The sequence below is a fragment of the Rhagoletis zephyria genome, unplaced genomic scaffold (genome assembly GCF_001687245.7).
Source record: "Rhagoletis zephyria isolate East Lansing unplaced genomic scaffold, Rhagoletis_zephyria_1.1 Rzeph_scaffold_04229, whole genome shotgun sequence".
Taxonomy (NCBI): domain Eukaryota; kingdom Metazoa; phylum Arthropoda; class Insecta; order Diptera; family Tephritidae; genus Rhagoletis; species Rhagoletis zephyria.
This window is the reverse complement of record NW_016161312.1, coordinates 11,866-24,317: the sequence shown is the minus strand read 5'-3', so window position 1 is coordinate 24,317 and position 12,452 is coordinate 11,866. Positions and strand designations below refer to the sequence as shown.

Genomic DNA, 12,452 nt, shown 5'->3' with positions numbered 1-12,452 from the left:
CACTTGAAAAAGGACTCCAGCAGTTAAGAGGATCCTTTTCCTTAGACCCCACAATTAAGGAGGCCCTTCCTCAGAGACCCACACTTTCAGTGGGTCCCTGCTCGGGCGCCAGTCATCGAGCTCACATCCGTGAGCCCGAAAAAGTTAAAGTTGGGGGCCGCACGGCGGCCCCGAGTTGTCCTTCCTAAAATAAAAGACAATAATTAGTTTTGTACAAGTATATTTACCATCTGCTTCCGCTGTCCCAAATGGAATGAATACAACATATTTCTTAATACTATGACTTACTGTCTAACCGGCTGAATTAACTGCTGACGCTGCGCTTCCCATAGATTCAATTATGCTAACGTATGTTCGATTATTTTTGCATGAGAGTTCAATTACCCGCACTGGTTATGCGCGTGTTTGGGGAAGTGCGGCGTCAGCACATTCACACAGGTATGTGTGTTAGCCCCCGTATTAACTTACATTTTGTTAATTTTTTTTTAAATTGATACTGAAAAAATACGTGATACATTTGATAAATTTTTGGATTTTTTCTGATATTTTTTGAGATATTTATTTGAGAAAAAAATACTTCTTATTACTATTTATTTTTGGTTGTTAAGCTAAGAAGAGCGATACGGATAATTATTCACTTTACTGTAAGTTCAATTGAGTCTATTTTTCGATTTGAGCTATCTTTTTCACAAACAAGCTTTTACATTTTCAGTAAGAAAATTGTTGAGAATTCGAAAAAATTCGAATTAAATCGAACTTGTACCACCAAATTTCGAATCGAATAATCGAATGTTTAGACAATGTTCGAAATTCAGAAAAAATCGAATTTAAACCCCCACTACCCATTCCTAGTGTGCAGTGGCAAATTGTAAAAGTGAAAGCAAAAGGCAAGCGTGCGATATAAGTAAGTTTTTTTTTCTGTTCATATCTACATACATATAACTTCATGCACTTTTCCCACATCCGGCATGTGCTGAAAATCGTACTTACCTAAAGGGCTACATGCCCAAAACCATTGCTTCGTGTTCCTATTTAATTAAACCTTGTATACTTAATAATTCCTGCAAAATTTTACCATTTAATATTGATATCAACACATTTTCCGCATAGTTTGTTGTCTCCGGTAAACGGCGAGCATTCGCTGCGCAAGTTAGAAAAAAGGGAAATGTTATTTTGAATGTTCTCTATCGAATGTGACTAAGTATTTAAGTTCCTTAAAAAATTGTTCCAATTGCTTTATGGCCGCCTAAATCGTTCAAATACCCCTATGTACGTTGGAGTAAATCCGACTAAATGCACAGAATAGCTAAGCTATTTAGGGCCGATTGTTCAATGTCTGGTTTACACAAATCGGAGGTAGAAGCTCTGGTTAAATACAACGGGTGCTTTATCGATCACATGTTATAAGCATGAAGCCGAAATCGTCGAAAATAATGTTTAACTGGGAGGTAGTGATAACCAGAAATTGAACCACTGGCCCTTAGTCCTCATTCTTCTTCTTCTATTTGGCGCTGTAGCCGCCTAACCGATTTTGGCCGAGTTCAACAAAGCACGCCAGTCGTTTCTTTCCAGTGCCAACTGGCGTCAGTTAGAAATCCCAAGTGCTTCTCCACCTGGTATTTCCATCGCAGTGGGGGCTGCCCTCTTTCTCGGCTACCACCAGTGGGTTCCGAGTTGAATACTAATTTGATGAATATTCTATGTATATGCTATCTCCTCGTTTAGGAATAACTCGTTTGTTCAAAAGGTCCGATGGAGAATTACGTTTCAACTTATTTTCAGAAATTTTTTTCACAAGTTTGTCATCCACCAAAGTCCGAGTTATACATTTTACATTCCACTGAAATTCAGATTGCCGAATTAAGTAATAACTGTAATTTTTTCGTGAGTCTTTTCGCATCTTTTCCGCAATTCATAATCGAGGTTGTCAAGAATGACGTTGAAAGTGTTTACTCGAAAATAGGGATGTCAAAAAAACATCGATGCATCGAAAATATCGATGTTTTGCTTCGATGCATCGAAAATTTTCCACTCGATGTATAAATAGTCGATGTATCGATGCATCGATGTATCGATGTTTTTTGAAAACTGACATCTACGGTACATTGAACCGTCATTCCAGTTTTTCAATTGTTCAAAAAAAAAGAAGTGACTTTATCCAAAAAATTTAAATGGCTGCAAGAAGTTCCGTTAGAAACACAATTAGCTCAGTTGCAGTAATTTATTTAAAATTTTCTACAATTTTGCTAATAACATATTTTGTTGTGAAACATTATCTGAAAAATCCATTGCAAATCGATGCATCGATGTATGCCCTTCGATGCATCGAAAAATATCGATGTACATTTCGATGCATCGAATCAAAGAAAAACATCGATGTATTTTTGCCACTGACATCCCTACCCGAAAATTACGTCTACCTGGCAATTGAACTTACCCATATTGTGATTCGACAGCCTGTAACTTTCTCCTTCTTCTACTGGAAACAGTTGTCTGATATTCTACCATGATATCAACTCTCTGCAATCTTCGGCTTACAGCATTGAATCTCGTAAGTAAAAAATGCCTAAGAACCAAGAATATCGTTGTTTTATTTAGAGTATTCAGCATATTGTATTTAATAGGTATATGCCGGGTATCCGGTAGATATCTGGAATCCGGATTATCCGGTCATTTTTCTGTTATCCGACTTTCCGGCCGGATACTGGCTAAAATCCGGCTGGATTTACGGATTATCGATTTCGACTCAAATAGAATCAATCAAAAATCTAGTTCAAACAATTATTTTTATAATCAAAACTTAATAGTATTTATTTAGTAATTAAAGTTAATTTTTTTTTATTTTTCGGTCAACAAATAATAATAATAATAGATTGGCGCTTACACAAATGTTAGCGTTTGGCCGAGCTTCTCCTCCGATTTGTGGCGTGCGCCTTGATCCTGTCACACAAAGGGGAGGGACCTACAGTTTTACGCGGACCCGAACGGCGATTGTATTTTTATGATATTTTTCATGGCAGAAAAACACTCGGAGATTTGCCATTGCCTTCCGAGGGGCGACCGCTATTAAGAAAAAACCTTTTTTCTAAAATTTTTTGCGATTCCCGATTCCCGATGACCTAGAGACAGAGACTTGAAGCTTCTCAGTTGGATCAAAATTTTATAATTATACAATACGAAAGACGAATTACTCCATAGGTGGCGCAGGAATCGAGATATTTGAAAAACCCGTATTTATGGTCCGATTTCGTTCATATTTAGAAAGCCTGCTTTAAAAATATATTTTTTTTACTATAAATTTATTACTCTAAACTAGGGCTGTGCGATTAATTGATTACTCAAAATTTTAATTAATCTTAAAGTAAATAAATCAGTTATTCGATTAATTAGAAATTATGATTACTCAAAAGTTCAGTTACCTTGAGTAATCAAGATGATTAACAAAAAAAAAAAAATATTTCAGTAATTTGCTTTATGATTAATCAACATTTCGAGTAAAATGAGTAATCAACATTTCAACTCTTTACATATGTATAAAGTAGTTAAAGTTCCTTGATACTTTGAAAACAACGTTTCTGTTTTCAAAAATTAAAACGAAATTTTTTTTTCATATACAGAATGTAAAAAAGAAAATAAGCATTTTCCAAAGCAAACTCTTTTAACGAGCAAAATTATTTTTTTTGAGTAATCATATTTCAAGTAACTCGATTATTCATCGTTTTGAGTATTCAAAATCTTGATTACTCGAGTAATTGATTAACCGAATAATTCATTAACCAACTTTCTCGAGTAATCGAATAATCGCACAGCCCTACTCTAAACACAAAATTGTATGTTCAAATACGATGCTTTAGAAATGTTCCAATCTTTGGCCATAGAATTCTGGTCACCGTATTTATAAACTGTATCTAATGCTTTGTTTTCATTACATATGTCAAAATTACTGTCATCAAAAACTGCTGTTAATGTGGTGTCAAATGCGTTTTCATTATTACATAAAAACTGACCAAATGTAGATATATCAGTGCATGTCACAATTTAGAGTAGGGATGGAAAAGGCGCATGCAGAATCGATTCTTGACTTCAGAATCGACTTTCAGGTTTTCGATCCTTTCAGTCGATTAATCCCCTCTGATAGTCGACTTTATGACTTAAATTGACTTTTCGAAAATTTTTTAAAGAAATTAATATCTGCCTTTATTAAGTAATGAACATCTACTATATATTTGTGGAAGTATGTATGTATGTATGTGCCAGGTTGCAGTCTAAACGGACGGACAGAATCGAACAAAATTTTGACAGAGTATTGCCATGACACCTGGGCCTATAATAGGGTGAAAAAAATTGGGATCTGACAAGGGGCGTGGCACCCCCCTTAGGCGTGCAATTTTTAATCAGCCATAACTTCGAAACTATAAGTCACATGAACTTGAAATTTGGTACGCAGTCATATATATGGTAGGTGCTTATAGTAGGGTATATATGAATGAGGTTGTAAAAGTGGGCGTGGCACATCCCATAAGAATATTTTATCAGCTATAACTCCGGAACTATAAGCCACACGAACTTGAAATTTGGTATGCAGACATAACTGTGGTAGGTGCTTACAGTAAAGTATATATAAAGGGGTTTGTAAAAGGTGGCGTGGTACATCCCATAGGCGTGGAAATTTTTATCAGCTATAATTTCACAACCACCAGTCACATGAAATTGAAATTAGGTATGCAGACATATCTGCGGTAGGTGCTTACAGTAGGCTATATATACATGAGTTTGTAAAAAGGGACGTGGCACATCCCATAGGCGTGGAACCTTTTAGCAACTATAACTTGGGAACCATAAGTCCCAAGAACTTGAAATTTGGTGTTCAGGCATATCTATGGTAGGCGCTTTAAGTAAGGCATATATTACTGAGTGGAACATCCCATAGGCGTGGAAAATTCGGAATCATATGTCACGTGAAATTGAAATTTGGTACGCAGACGTATCTATAGTAGGTCCTTATAGTAGGCTATATATAAGTGAGTTTGTAAAAGGGGAAGCGACACGTCCCATGGACCTGGAATGTTTTATCAGCTATAACTCCGGAGCTATAAGTCGCTTGAGCTTGAAATTTCGTACGCAGCCATTTTAATGGTAGGTACTTATATTAGGGTATATGTATATAAATGAGTTTGGAAAAGAGTGCATGGCACATCCAATAGGCATGGAATTTTTGATCAGCTATAACTTAGGAACTATAAGTCCCACGAACTTGAAATTTAGTATGCAGATATATCAATGGTAGGTGCTTATATATAAATGGGTTTGTAAAAGGGGGCGTGGCACATCCCATAGGCGTGGAAAATTTTATCAGCTATAATTTCAAAACCATAATTCAAAGGAAATTAAAATTTGGTAAGCAAACGTATATATGGTAGGTGCTTATAGTAGGGTATCTTCTATTTATACATATAAATATCCCGTGTCACTGTGTTCGTGCACGCTAATCTCCGAAACCGCTTAACCGATTTCAATGAAATTTTGTGGGTGTGTATTGCTGGTTCCAACTTAAAAGATAGGATAGTTGTGAACCCGAGAAAAAATATTTTCCGAAATTTTTTCTATGCTTCTCGCATCGTGCTTATCTAATATACATATAAAAATCGAACTCTTCCTAAACGGCTCGACCGATCTTTATGAAATTTTTTGTGTTATATATGGTACGTATAAGAATCGGATGTAAAATATATTTCATACCGCTAGGTGCAGGGGGCGTGGCACCTCCCATACAAACCGAATTTCTCATATTGCACATCTCTGGAAGTGTTCATGGTAGACTACTCGAATATGATATGGAGATATATGAAAACATTTGCATATTCATGGATAAAAATTGCGGAAAAAGAGGCGTGGCACTTCCCATACACATCGAATTTTTCATACTGCATATCTCTGAATGTGTCCATGGAAGAGTACAGGAACTTGGTATGTACAAGATACATAAAACGCGACTGGTCATGAAGAAAAGTTGGGGCTATTGGAAAAAGGGACGTGGCACCTCCCATGGTAAATTACTCGAAAATGGTATAGAGATATATGAAATCAAAATCATGCACTTAGAGAAAATTGGGGTTCTTTGAAAAGGGTACGTGTCGCCTTTCAAACGCACTGAAACTATTACGTATCTTTGTATGCATGTGGAGTTTTGCTAAGTTATTTAAGACGGCAAATATGCCTTCTGACAACCACCAAACGTAATATTAGAAGACAAATGCGTCACTAAAAATCATGAACGTGAACTCTTGGTGAAAATGTTGGACCAAAATGTTTCAATACACGGTTAAAAATGTCGGTTTTAATTTTAAACTTTTTGGACTACATATATGACCAAACTACATAAATTCAGTTTCAAATACAAACCTTCTAAATTTAAAAAAAAGAGGGCACATATGTTGGGTTTAGAATTAAAACAGTTCGGTTTAAATTTCAAACCCAAACATTTTCACAATTAAGAATAAAAAATAAAAATAAAATTTCATGCTCCATCTGATGGGGATTGAACTCGGACAGCCTTAGTAGCAACCAATTCTACCAACCAGCTTTGCACACTCAGCTATAGCCACGCATGTAAATGTGCTTTCATATGTTGAGCTTGAATCAACACCACAGTTCGCTGTGTGCAAACATTTTCTATTTCGGTTTAGATTTTAAACCAAATTTTCTATATATGAAACCTAGAAACTAGAATTAAAACATTTTGGTTTGATTTTTAAATCACCAACTTTTTGGACTAAAATTTAAACCACAATATATTAAAAATTGCTTAAAACTATTGACTGGTTTAAAAAAGAGACTATAAAAGATTAAAAAAGGCAGTAGTCCCCCACATTTTTGACCGTGTACACAAAATTTATTTTGGGCGGGACGAAGTTCGTCGGGTCTGCTAGTCAAATTATAATTTTCAATAATTAAAATAAATTATATTTTATCAACTTATTGCACGAGATTCGGCACTGAAATTTAAAACTATTTAAATGTTAAAATTAAATAATTCAGAAACCCACATACAATCATCGACTGTTTTATCAATGTTTAAGCAGTGAACCCATATTAAACTGGAAGTCGTTATAAAATTGTGTGTAGTCTTGAACACTTGTTTCTGAATTGCCGTTTATTTCAATACAGTATCGATATATTTTAAATGTTATATAAATGAAGTGGATTTACACTACTGCAATAGGATGTTAAAACTTTACAATTAACCATGTTCTGAAAACTTGTGTTTTCGTCCATGTAAATCTCTCAAGCGAAAACCAGTTTTCTCTGAAAACTACTTGAAAACTCACGTTCCACTCATTCCTATCGGTGTCTTCACTAGTTTTTTTTTTCGATTATTTATCGGAGTGGAAGTCATATTTTATAATCTTTAATACGCCATTTCGGATTTATTGTTAATTGGCTGGCCAAAGTAAAATAAGAATGAAAGTTAAAGGTTGTAAATGAAAAGAAAATGAAGGAAAAGTGTTTTAGTTTTGTTTTTGTGTAGCAAAACCGTAATCAAAAGATGCAAGAAATGGCAACGAAAACACTAACAACCGGTGTAAACAGCCTTCAGCCCACAATCCCAAAACTCGTTTTCAAAGTNTAAGAAATGGCAACGAAAACACTAACAACCGGTGTAAACAGCCTTCAGCCTACAATCCCAAAACTCGTTTTCAAAGTGTTTTCGTTGTCGGTCAGAACATGGTATTAGGTAATTATGTTACATTAATTACTTAGTAGACAAAAGTCGTAAAGTCATCGAAGGAGATTCGATTAGATTAGACTTCAAGCGGCAGAACTCGATTCCAAAAAGTCGAGTTTTTCAACAAAAAGTAGATTTAGGACTAAAGTCAGAGTTTACTTTTCCATCCCTTATTTAGTGTCAGGTGATTAACATTCCGATTTCATTACTGATGTAAAATGTGAAGTGAAATTTTTGGCATAGGTCAAGAATACCGGACGTTTAGCTATGGACAAACAAAACATCTGGCTCGATAGAACTCTTCAAAAAAAAAATCATTAATTTATTGCACTCTTACAAAAACCTTGAATATAGTTATGACACATTTTTTTAAATCTAATTGATATAACAGAAAATTACAGCTTATTTTCCTCTCTCTTAGAATTAAAAGTCGCTGATCTAAAATGCTTAGAATAAAAATTGCCTATAATAATATTAATCAAAAGACAACAAAGCCGAAAGCGCTTAATACTAGCTCAATCAATGTGTTATTGCCGTATATTTGTAAATTTTTGTAATAATTAAAGTAAGGCATGAGCTTAAGAAATTCAAGAGTCATAACTACTTGATGCGAACGATCAAAACAACTGTAAAGGCATGATGAGCTGAGGCGAACCGGAACGTTTTTTGAATGAGCTGCGGAACTTGAAATGGGTAAACTTGGGTCAATCAATTACTTAATTATTCACGATTACGATTATTTGAAATAACCATAATACAATATCTCCATTGCGAGATTTAATGAAGATTTGGCCCACTGACGAGATTTAACGTTAAAGCTGCTGCCAGATAAAACGCTTGCTTCGCTTTGCGTGACAGATTCGCACTTCGAGTAAAAATCCAGATTTTTATAAAAATCTGCTGGAAAAAGCTAAACAAAAAAATAAAAACTAAATAGGTTTATATTAATATAATTTTAAGCAATTCATTTGAAGCACTACTTGAAATTAAAATTAATAATCGAAAATACTGCTGGGATCGAACTTCGTCAGAAATTAAAAATAAGATTAAAAGTTAATATAACTACTTATATAGTAGAAGTGTGTACTATTGCGTAGCTTTGTTTGCACAAAGTTTAGCTGACTGAGTGAAGTTCCAGGTCTGCATTAGACCAACGGAGTGAAAGTAAATTAAGGGAAAATTCCGCCAGATCGGAAAACCATTTGTTTCCATCTGCATCCGTATTAGTTTGAACTTCTATTCAAAATTGCATTGTATTACTTGTATTATTCCATTTTACAAAATTAATTCTAATGTAATTAATTATTATTTTTTCTATGATATCATCACTGTAATTAAAATGTTTTAAAACACCTTCTATCTCCTCATGCGTTGCAGGCAAAACATTGCCCACTGGAAACATATAATCCCTTTTAACCCTATCGAAAATATCTGGTAATTTTAAATACATATGTATGTACTATATTGTATAAGAGAGAACGCTAAAAATACGTCAAAAATTTCTCAAAAAGCTGGATTTCCCTCTTCTCGAAATTTCTCATTTTTTGCCGTTAAATAGGCTTCGAGAAAGCCAGATTTGACGGGAAAAGAGCTATATTGGCAGCCCTGATGAAAATGCACAAAGCATGCCACATAGATCATTTTAGCTACATCGCGAAGCGAAAATATGGCCAACTCCCATCTTTTTGCGGTTTAATATTTATTGACCATCATCTGGTTTAATATTTATTTTGTGTCGTCCTAATTTGAGCTGATATTTTTAAATCTAAATATATAAAATCCCCAAAAATGTTCACGAGTATAAAAACAGTACAAAATTGTTTTCTAGGTGTTCATTTTGGCATACGCGCTTTGCAGGCAAAGTTATTAATGTCACGTCTGGCATCAGCTTAAACCTTTAGAGATATTTCCATATAAGTACTATTTATTCCGAAAATATGTTTTATTTTTTATTATTTGCTCATATCACCCAGAGTCTTCTCCGCTTTTTATAAACCTTTTATGCGCAGCGTCATACAATTTATAAAATTCGGCAATTATTATTTTTTCGATAACATTGCACCAAACTTCCCCTAGAACTCAATTCGACTCAAAAAATTTATTCGGAGACATATTTGCTATGTAGGTCTTCATGATATGTCAAAGGCCCACTGTTGGATTTGCGGTCCCCTTTTATGAGGAAGAGAGTTTATTTCCCCAACTGCTCTTCAAAGATGTTTCTTTCCACAAATGTTGTTCTTACCCGTCTTGTTAATTTTTCTTAAATTCGGGAAAATGATTCGAATAATGAGAAGAGGCCAGTAATATTCGTTCATCTATTCGTATTTCAATGTCTGCAACTGCGTTTATAAATTATACATAAGCAAACGTCAAATATTTACAAATGTGTACGTCAAAAATATCTCTTATGGCGTTTTCGTTGCTACAAAAAAATGTTTCCTTCTCATTGCCCTCTTCTTAATATTTGTGCGTAGAGGGCAAACAGGTGGTAACCCTTTTTTGGTAGAANTTCAAAAATATCTCTTATGGCGTTTTCGTTGCTACAAAAAAATGTTTCCTTCTCATTGCCCTCTTCTTAATAATATTTGTGCGTAGAGGGCAAACAGGTGGTAACCCTTTTTTGGTAGAAAGGAAAACGCCATTAGTGGCAATAGAGACGGTTGGGATTTATCAACTGGATTTATTAAATTTAATAAGTAAATCCCCTAAAGGAGACGAAGTATTACTCGGGTAATTTGAGGAATGATTAAAATTTATTTTTTCATACATTGAGTATGGAAAAATTGGCTTGGGAAATTTTTCAAAAAGAAAGCAATCAACATTAAAATTCGAATACTAGTTGATTATTTAAGTGAGTAAAATAATCATTCACACAGCCCTAAATAACTATAATGCATATGTAATAACTTACATATTATATATAATATATTCCAAATAAAGGGACAGGCCTTTATTTATCTTGTTTCGGTATTTCATAATATACAATGTTATGTTTAGAATGTTATACGGTAATATGAAGTTTTTAATAGAATCAATAATTTGTTATACATATTATTCGCAATAAAAAGTATTGGTCAAGACAGCCTGCATATCACACTCTCCCGAAGTTCCAAACACCCCACAGTGGGCATCTCTGGTATGTACATACATAAGTGTGCTAGTATGTAAAATCTACATAATTTAGAAAAGTTTCCACATCATTCCTCAAGCGTTTCAAACCTTTCCCTGCAGGGAAAACCGGCCGGTTCTTTACAAACTATTTTATTTTACTGTACATATGTATGTTTATTCCGAAAATATGTTTTATTTTATGCTCATATCACCCAGAGTCTTCTCCGCTTTTTATAAATCTTTTAGCGCAGCGTCATAAAATTTATAAAATTCGGCAATTATTATTTTTTCGATAACATTGCACCAAACTTCCCCTAGAACTCAATTCGACTCAAAAAATTTATTCGGAGACATATTTGCTATGTAGGTCTTCATGATATGTCAAAGGCCCACTGTTGGATTTTCGGTACCCTCTTATGAGGAAGAGAGTTTATTTCCTCAACTGATCTTCAAAGATGTTTCTTTCCACAAATGTTGTTCTTACCCGTCTTGTTAATTTTTCTTAAATTCGGGAAAATGATTCGAATAATGAAGAAGAGGCCAGTAATATTTTCGTTCATTTAATCGTATTTCAATGTCTGCACCTGCGTTTATAAATTATACATAAGCAAACGTCAAATATTTACAAATGTGAACGTCAAACACATCTCTTATGGCGTTTTCGTTGCTACAAAAAATGTTTCCTTCTCATTGCCCTATTCTTAATATTTGTGCGTAGAGGGCAAAGAGGTGGTAACCTTTTTTTTTGTAGAAAGGAAACGCCATTAGTGGCAATAGAGACAGTTGTGATTTATCAACTGGATTTATTAAATTTAATAGGTAAATCTCCTAAAGGAGACGAAGTATTACTCGTGTAATTTGAGGAATGATTAAAATTTATTTTTTCATACATATATTGAGTATGGAAAAATTGGCTTGGGAAATTTTTCAAAAAGAAAGCAATCAACATTAAAATTCGATTACTAGTTGATTATTTATGTGAGTAAAATAAGCATTCACACAGCCCTAAATAACTATAATGCATATGTAATAATTTACATATTATATATAATATATTCGAAATAAGGGCAATAAAAAGTGTTGGTCAAGACAGCATGCATATCATACTCTCCTGAAATTCCAAACACCCCACAAAGTTCAAATTCCACCGAAATGGGAGAATTCTCCCCAGTGGGCATCTCTGGTATGTACATACATAAGTGTGCTAGTATGTAAAATCTTCATAATTTAGAAAAGTTTCCACATCATTCCTCAAGCGTTTCAAACCTTTCCCTGCAGGGAAAACCGGCCGGTTCTTTACAAAACTAATTTATTTTACTGTAGATATGTATCTACATTAGGGTGGTCCAAAAAAAAGTAAAGTCGGAAATTTAATGTTCTCACCCCCTAGGATTGTTCTATACCGAAAAAAGTATACCCCTGTTTATTTATTTTAACATCAAAATATATTTAGAGGTCGCTCAAAGCGCTCAAAGTTTCCCATGTATTTTGTATGGGGAAAAAAAGACTTTTCGTAGAAATGGCATAGAATCCATGGAAATCAAAATTTTTCAATCTGAAAGCTCTGCTTCTCTTCAGAAGACTTCAGAGAATAATGCCCAATTGTTTATTTAAA

The 12,452-nt window shown here is 34.2% G+C and overlaps 2 long non-coding RNA genes across 2 annotated transcripts in view; one reads left to right on the top strand and one right to left on the bottom strand.

Moving 5' to 3' along the window:
* Nucleotides 1–1,182: 1,182 nt before the first annotated feature.
* Nucleotides 1,183–12,452, top strand: part of LOC108370438 (uncharacterized) — a 12,935-nt gene continuing 1,665 nt past the window's right edge. Inside the window, exons 1-2 of the long non-coding RNA XR_001848631.1 lie at nt 1,183–1,193; nt 7,499–7,505. This is a non-coding gene — a long non-coding RNA (uncharacterized LOC108370438). The remainder of the gene's footprint in view (nt 1,194–7,498; nt 7,506–12,452) is intronic.
* Nucleotides 4,900–12,452, bottom strand: part of LOC108370439 (uncharacterized) — a 9,249-nt gene continuing 1,696 nt past the window's right edge. Inside the window, exons 2-3 of the long non-coding RNA XR_001848632.1 lie at nt 9,175–9,185; nt 4,900–4,910 (exon numbers count right to left, since the gene is read on the bottom strand). This is a non-coding gene — a long non-coding RNA (uncharacterized LOC108370439). The remainder of the gene's footprint in view (nt 4,911–9,174; nt 9,186–12,452) is intronic.